Genomic DNA, 6685 nt, shown 5'->3' with positions numbered 1-6685 from the left:
GCATGGCTTCGAAGCAGCACATAGGATCTGTATTGTAGGTGCTGTAATATCGAAAGATTGATTTCACCAGCTGCACATGCATATAACCTTACACCGCTGAAGGCAATTATTTACCCACCTGTTTGACAGCCATTATTGTTTTTCCAGGTTGAAAATAAAGAACACCGCTTCCTCTACTGTACCTCATCTCGTCCGCTGCGCTGTAAGCTAATAACACGGCAGCATGGTGGTGGGGGCTGCAGGCCAGCTGTGCTGTGTTTAGTAAACTGTGGTGCCCCGATGCCGATAAGCTAGCACAAGCATCAACATTAAAGGTTGATGTATAGAGATAATTTAGAAAAAACTAAATAAAAAAGCAGCACACACAAACTCCCAGAGGAGAGCAGCACTTTCATGTTTTCTTTTCTTTTTTCCCCGCCTGCCGCTCCTTCCAAAAGCCAGGATGAATTGGCATCAAGTGGCTATCAACTGTCATAATATCGACTGAGAAGGAACAATTGACAAAGCCAACACTTGAGAGCGCAGAGTAAGCTGGGCACGGCTCAGTGAAAGAAGTTAATGTGCGGCCTGGCACAGAGTGCCAGCGCGAGCCGTGAGAACCACTTATGTGACAATCGGAGTCTCACAATACCTTCTGCATTGTAAATCACTGTCCCGAAAAGTCTTTCAGCACAGGAACAGACCTATTTAAAATGAACTGAAACAAACACCTAGATACCCCCCCAACATAACACACATTAATATCCGCCTCTCTGCCAGTGTGGAATTAGCATTTACAGCATGGCATGGACTGTCTCAGGTCATTTAAAACTTATGAATTAATCAATTAGCAGAGGCCAGCACAATACATCCGGTGCACAATTAGACAATGTGCTATAAATGGTCTTCCAAATTGCCAGGAATGCACTCTAACTGTGGAGTTATTTATGTTAAGATTGCAATCAAAGGCCAGACAACACAATATATAGGCTATTTATGGAATCTCACAGTACGCTCGTCACTGAGGGGTTTGTTGTTGTTGTTGGTTTGATTAGTTTTTTCCTCCATTGTCCCTGTATTGTGTGTGTGTGTGTGTGTGTGTTTCATCAACAACCACAAAACACAGTAACACGCTTTTGGAGATAACTTAAAACGTTATCTCACAAATATGTTATAAACGACAACAACATAAATGCAAGTACGATAAAGCTTGTACTGAAACACAAAACACTACTGCAAATAATGCTGCTCCCTGATTTAATGGGGATGGTGGTTTAAAGCAAGCCCATGTATTTATGAACTATAGTTCATTCCTTGAGGTGAACAGGAAACCACTGACATAAAAAAAAATGTACCTACTGTTTCCACAGGGAAATTCCAAGCAAGCAGTAAGCAATGGCCCCCTGACCCCCTAACCACCCCCACCTCTATCATGATGTTACAATTGTGACCAAACCCTTCTATTGCTACAGCAGACCACTAAAATCACTTTCCAGAGACTTATGTATAACATATGCAGAAACTTCAGCTATTGGCCACAGCGGGCACTAAAATCAACAACAGATAAATGCTATTCCATCATCAAACACACTAATTATACTTTACATTAGGATTTGCTTTAAAATGTCATCTTTATCTGATCATTTACACCTTCAGTCACGCATGGTATGCATTTGTGGTTAGTGGTATTAAACTGCATGACAGAAAACACAAGTATCACAGAATAATAAATACAAATCTTGTGTGTGGGGTCTCTGGCCAGAACAAAAGCATCATACACTGCTAATTCCAGTAGAAACAAGAGTCAGAGTGTGGCAAACTGGCTTCCTGAGTTTGGGGGTTGAATGTACCAAGCTCAGATGGGCATTAAGACCCAGGACCAGTCTTGAAATTAAGAAGTGTGTGGGGCATTTATGGTTTTTCCTCATGTTTCTCAAAAGGTGTCTCTGGGGTGTTGTATCCAATGGCAATGACAGCCGGAGCCTAGCAAACGCTCATGTTCCTCGAGGTCTTCCTTTGCCTTGACCTGTGATGTAACCCGAGCTTTCTGAAGCCACCCCTTCCCCCCACCCCCCAAAGCAACAGTTGAATTTTCACACCCTTGGTTTGTTGTCCTGACCCCGCCGGGAGTGGGGGGTTTCCAGGGGGTCTGGGGGATTGTAGTAGTCACGGCCACCACTACTCACTCACAGAGCTCAATTAGGACCATTTATTTATTCTACAACACCCCAGGTCTCGGCTTACAAAGAGATATCTGCAGGTTGCCCTCACGCCAGCAGGCTTAAGTAGCCCGTGCTTGTGCCCCATCTTTGGATCAGTTTCTAATTGTTTTAGGATTAGTTGTGGATCATTTGAACTGCTGATGGTTCATTTTGACACCAGAACACTTTTAAGACCCGGCTTAGCTTGTGCAATGTACGATTATCGAGACCGTGGACATAGAATATTGTTATCTGCCAATAATAATACTTCTAAAAAGTCCAGGGTTTAATATATACCACAAGCTGTTTTGATATGGTCATGCAGTGGGGGGGGGAGCTTTTGCTTAGTAATTAAAGCTGTCCCATTTGGATTTTAAGAAGTTAAGTCTTTTCAAAGCATATATTGTGTATGGCTGAATAGATTATTTTAAAACACAGTATTTCATAAAACATGACCATATGTTGTGGCTTCCAAATCTCTTCTGAGCAATTATGTGTTTCTCCCACCATGTGATTGTTGCCGTCCAGGAAATATTACATAGAGAATGTAAATTAAGGGGTGGGGGGAGTTTTGACAATCTAGTTCTTCCGATTGGGATATATTTTAATGTATGCTTATGGTTCCAAATACTCATTCCCCAAGATGCATGCGGTATAATTTATTTCCCTGCGTTAGAATCAAATATCAGTCAAACTCCGCACCAGATTGTGTCTTTTAGAGCAATAAATAACCACTCCTATTGTCATTCCCTTATTTTGAATCATTCAAAAAACACTAAATGTTGGAGGTGGGGGGTGCGGCTTTACAAATAAATAAAATGTATAAAAGAAAAATAGAAACACCCACTAATCATATATTTCAAAACAACCATAACCTATGAGGAAAGAAAAACACCTAATCACACATAACAAAAACAAATGCAGACCTTTACATCAAATCTGAAACTGTGAAATCACCCCCATCCACTGTTTAATAGGATATCATGCTTTAAAATGACTGCCTATGTATAAAAGCATGTAATAGGATTGTGATTACCTGCTAGGAAAAAAATACATAAATGGCCCAGACAGTGATGAATGTGTTCGAGAGACATTCCAAAAATGTTCTGAGGGAGAAAAAGAAAAATAGACGGCCTCTCGCTAACATTTATGATAAAGGGGCCATAATCTATGTAAAACGAAACCACAAAGACGATATAAAATATACAACCATGTGCCTGAACAATCACTCCTGAGCTTCGCCTCTGGATATATCGAAATCTGATGGTTGACAGGAAGTTTTTATTGTGTCGTTCGCTGTGCCTGGAGCCAGACGGTGTTTGGACCAATGTCAGTGCTGGCTGAAGCAGGCATATCTTTGTGCTTGTTCACCGCACAACAAAGAGTAAATAAACAGTGACACCCCTGCAGACTGAACTGTCAGTCCAATTAGCTGCGAGAATGGCCAAATGCCATCGCTCTTTTGCGCTGGATCTTTACCTACGACCTCTGGGGCTCGTGCCTGAGGTGATTTTTAATTAGGCCCCTGCTGTATTTAGACACACTTACATCACTGGCAGGGTTCAAATCTGCAGAGTCAACATTAATCCTTCCTGTCTATTATCTGTATTACTGGTGTGAAGCTTTTAAAGACCACTCGAAAAGCACTGCTACAGCCACCAGATATCCCATAACAACTCGGCCACACCTTCCTATCCCCGAGGTCACAGAAGTGCCTCCCGTGTCTGGCAAGTGTGTATCTGTGTGCTTATCTGAATTGACACACTTAGTTCATTTTAATGCTAATTTTATATCTACTTTAATGTGTAGATGTTCTCGTAGAGCTGTTGTCACCTTACAATGATGTGCAGATGTATGAATTGTACGTTTCACAGATATAACTGGTATGACACGTAAGACACATAAGTTTAAATTGCAAATACTCGCACTCTCTCTCTCTCTCTATTTTTATTTAATTTTAAACTTACACTCAATGAATAAAAGGATGTACATGTTTTAATTTCCAAAAGCCACCAAGAGGATCTCTAGTTACATGATGTTATTCAAGGGCAGGTAGATGAGCAAAACCTTCAAAAATGTGCTTACTGTAGAATGTGAAAGTTTCTAAAGTTTGCGATACATCGAGTGGTTCAAATTCTTCCTAGCAACACGTGAAACGGTTTAGAGTATTGCAGGAAAGCTATTAGCAGATTAAAGCTATTGTACAAATGCATTTAACTGATTAAACGTTGGAATCTGAATAAATCTGAGCTAATGCAAGTTAACTGATAGCTGCTGGTGTATACAGTGTGTTACCTACACACTGTCCAGTGAACTTTGTTTCTATCCATTGTCCATTGGTCTGTTGATTGTCCATCTCTTTAAAACTCGTGCCTCTCCAGTCAAAGTACCTGCCAAAAAGGTCTGAAGAGCTTTGGAAAACACACCGATGTATTACATCGGTGTGTTTTTCTTCAATAAATAACATCTCAAAGCCAATTCGATCTCATGATTGTTTTTCCTTCCCTCTCTTCTCTCTACCTTTTTCCAAAAATAAGTTCACTGGAAAATTGTGGTCGCACATGCTTGGCACTCGTTCCAGTAATTCACCCTGGTACACAGGAAGGTTTACCAAAGTTTGTAGCCCTTAAAAGATAATTATCTCTTTGAACTTAACTTGGAAGGAGATCAAATTAACTGGAGTGCCGGAGCTGCAAATTAAAGCTCGTGAAGTTCATTATTAGGTAGAAAAAGCTACTCTCTGGAGTTCTTTTGTTCTTCCTGTGAAGCCACAGTCTTTGTTGACAATAGCCGTCTTGAAAACAAGCCCAGGTTTATAAAGTACATATAGAACGCTAATTAGAAACAGAGGCGTTTCATACTAAATGTGAAGTACTTTATGAGGTACTGCGGGGAATATAACAGTGGGACCCCTCGTGATGCAGAGATGTGCTCACAGTTATGTCTGAAGGGATCGCAACGAAGGGCTCACAGTGGCTTTTTATTATTCGTTTTAAGGGCCCCTGTTGGGCCGGCACAGCAATATATACAGTGGTGGATAAACGCTTTCATACCCTCCTGTTTAATAGAAAATCCTGTTATTTTTGGCTGCAACAACTGCCACTCAATTAACATTCATAGGTATAAGCGGTTTATGAAAAAATGAATAACAAAACATCTACAGCTTTCAGTTTCTAAGATCCCTTCCAATGTATTCTCTAATCTCATAGCAAATTATAGAGAAAGGCTCAGGGGAAAGGATACCATTGCAAGGGGAAGGTGCACAAAGTACAGAAAACAAAGGTGACATTAATTTGGGGGAAATACATTTGATTGATTCCCTTGATTATTAATACAGTACAATATATTCAAAATATTGGAAAATAGCTAATTTCCTGTGTTGTTTATTTAATTCAGCCTTTTTTGTTCATCCTTATCAAGGGTGCCATTATTTTTGGAGTTGACTGTATATATACATATAAAAATGGCAACTAGTATGCATAGGGAAAAAATGCAAATTCAACCTTATATTCAAGCAGCTGCTCCAGACATTGGGATTATTGTATCATCAGCTCACTCTAACCTTGATGTTAAAAAGAATAAGGGAGTCATAACTGATAATAGTAGGTGCCAAAATACACCAAGCATTAAGGTTTAATTTTGCCAAACATTCACATTAATTATGGAGTTGTGTGCAAGGATCATTGAAAGGGAGTACACAAATATTTACTACAAGGCCATTTTTACGTACTTTATTTTTAATTTACATATGTTTTTACGTACTTTTTAAGGCCTTGTTGTCACAGCACAGCTAGTGAGGTTGGCTTTCAGGTTGAAACTACACAAATGGCCATACTTTATTTATCTAAAATACAGCTGTATTTAGATATGTCCTTGTTTACAATCTGCAAAGCCCCAACTGTGAACTTCATATAAATTATTCTTCAGAGAATAAAACACAAGAGCCCAGTGGGAAGTTTTGATTTGAGCTCAGGGATTGGCACAGGGAAAACAGCTGCATAAACACTGATACATTCTCAAAAATAAAGGTCTCACAATTGATCGTGTCATTTTTTCTTCTGATGGCGCTGTGCATGTTGGATGCTCCTTCACTGGCATTTTGGAGCCGACTCCAGCATTAGCTTTAGACAACTTCCATTTTGTAATGGCGGTTACATGCATTGCATTTCATAATTCTTATTTAAAGACATATATTGTGTTTTAAATTGAGATAAAGTATATTGAATATACTATTCAGCAGTGTTTTAACAGAGATATATCAAGCAGGCAACATGACAAAGATCTTAAATAGAGGGAAATGCTGTCTGTTTCCAATTGTTTTTATTTATTACAATTCATGTGGTGTGCAAAAGGAGTGTCCAGGGTCTATTTGTTGTCTGGTGTAAGCCCATCCAGAAACTATAAGATCATTGCTGCTACATTCAAATAAACAATGCCACATTTGCTCACAATATTTGCTGGTCACATCATCTTATCATATGATTTGAATCATATTACAAATATGC

This window comes from Amia ocellicauda, chromosome 23 (assembly GCF_036373705.1).
Source record: "Amia ocellicauda isolate fAmiCal2 chromosome 23, fAmiCal2.hap1, whole genome shotgun sequence".
NCBI classification, from domain to species: Eukaryota; Metazoa; Chordata; class Actinopteri; order Amiiformes; family Amiidae; genus Amia; species Amia ocellicauda.
This window is presented reverse-complemented; position numbering follows the sequence as displayed.